The sequence below is a fragment of the Strongylocentrotus purpuratus genome, unplaced genomic scaffold (genome assembly GCF_000002235.5).
Source record: "Strongylocentrotus purpuratus isolate Spur 01 unplaced genomic scaffold, Spur_5.0 spur5_scaffold_3, whole genome shotgun sequence".
In the NCBI taxonomy this organism is placed as follows: Eukaryota; Metazoa; Echinodermata; class Echinoidea; order Camarodonta; family Strongylocentrotidae; genus Strongylocentrotus; species Strongylocentrotus purpuratus.
The window spans coordinates 5,864,614-5,866,838 of record NW_022145609.1 but is presented as its reverse complement, the minus strand read 5'-3'; positions in this window follow the sequence as shown (position 1 = coordinate 5,866,838).

The following is a 2,225-nucleotide window of genomic DNA, read 5'->3' as shown; positions in this document are numbered from 1 at the left end:
ATTTCAAGTTGGGCCCCCCTAAGAAATCCTGAATCCGCGCCGATACCCACCCCCCCCAAAAAAAAAAAAAAATCCCAAGGCTCCCCTGTAGTTTTTTCTACATTGCTCCCCCCCCCCCGCAAAAGGTCCCTATTTTCTCATTGTTTTACATCAACAACAACAACAACAATAATATTTATTTTAAAACTCCAAAATTGGTTGTTTTTATAAATAATAATATCTGCCCGGCAAAATATTTGAAGTATGTAGATTAAGATCATCAGACTTTATACACTGATGAGGTGTATTGGGTTCTCTTCACTTGTCTCTTTCTGGCTCTCTTCTCTTTCTTCTCTCTCTCTCTCTCTCTCATTGGGACTGAAAAAGTATTGAATGTAATAATGTTTGATAAATAGATAAACAGGATTCCTGTCCTTCTTTTACTTCGTAAATAATACTTTACCTGCTTACAAGTTAATTGCAAGCTCATTGTATAGATCAATTAAGAGAATAGCAATAAATATGGACTTTGAGTGAGATCAAAATGGGTTTGACATCAGTTTTCTTTTCAAGATTAAAAAAAAAGCAACAGCTGGGTGTCGAACCCGATACCTTCCAGTTACCAGGCGATTGCCTACCACTAGACTAAAGTGTCACATTGCTAATCTCCATGTTTTTTTTCTTCATACTTATACTTATTGTTGTAGATGTAGCAAAAGAAAAAAAACGCAACAGCTGGGGGTTCGAACCCAATACCTTCCAGTTACCAGCGATTGCCTACCCACTAGACTAAAGTGTCACATTGCTAATCTCCATGTTTTTTTTTCATACTATACTTATTGTTGTAGATGTAGCAAAAGAAAAAAACGCAACAGCTGGGGGTCGAACCCGATACCTTCCAGTTATCAGACGATTGCCTACCACTAGACTAAAGTGTCACATTGCTAATCTTCATGTATTCTTCATACTTACACTAATTGTTGTAGATGTAGCAAAAGATGTTTTCTGACTAATTCAGAGAGTCGCTTGTTAAAGAAAGAGTATTACATGCTATTTTTTCTTGTTGAGGGGGGGGGGTGTCCCCCTTAAAAAAGAGATGACAAGTCAATATTATAGAGTGAAGAAAAAAAATAACATGGGTTATATAAGGAGAAACTGAGACTCGAACCGAGTACATTGCATTGTGAAGTGATCACTTTATCCACAAGACCATTTGGCCTCACCGTGATAACTGTTCGCTTTTGTTGTAACACTTTCTGCATGCTAATGACTTTACAAAATGAGCCGATTTACTGATTTGACGCTTTCGGGATGCATTATTATCATCATTTTTGTAGTCCGATGTTGTCAAGATTGCCCGTATTTTTTTTCTTTCAGTTACTGATATTACTGATATAATAGTGAGGTTTTATGTTTATTTCATTTAATTTGCAACCTGCTGACTTAAACTTAAAGTGATATGACAAGAGGCCACTGCCCTCACATAGTATAATGAATAGAACACGGGTCTATTCAATTCAGTATATGCTACGAATTCTATAACAGGGCACCAATGAATAGGAAGCTTGGCTATTCGATTCTGTTTTCAATAGCTTGCACCTGCAATTTTTGAATAGTTACGTAACAAACTACTCAGCTCTTTCTGACATGGCATCAATAATATTAGTGAATTGAAAACAACCTGACCCTCCCTTCATTGAGTGACTTTTGTTTGGTCAAATGCGAGGATTACCAAAGAGGTGGTAATAATAGCATTCCTGACATTGCAACAATGACCGCGTTATTTTGATGCATTGTCCCTAACCTACCGAAGAGGCTCTTTGTCCTTGTCTGGGAGGACAAGCACTTTAGACTGGGCTGTAGTCTCATTTAAAGAAAGGAAAACAATTCGGGACAGTTCAAAATAATGCTTGGAAATGGAAATTCAAATGATACCGTTTTAAAAACCAGAAAGATATGGTTTGAGGACAAGAAGCAGGATGTAATTCATTGCTCGGCAATCTTGACTGTATTTAAAACAGAGCATCCAATATACCTGATATTTAATAGTACGTACAATGTCAATTAAATAAAATAACTAAATAAACAAACAAATAATGACCTCTTTAGCCAAGACTGTGGATTTTTATGTTGAGCACTAAATGATCTGCTCGGTCATACAGGCTAGGTGGGGGAATGCTTTCAATAGACTAAATTTGAAAGGCCCTTTGTATCACTTCGTGCAAAATGACATAGGGCGCTTCTAA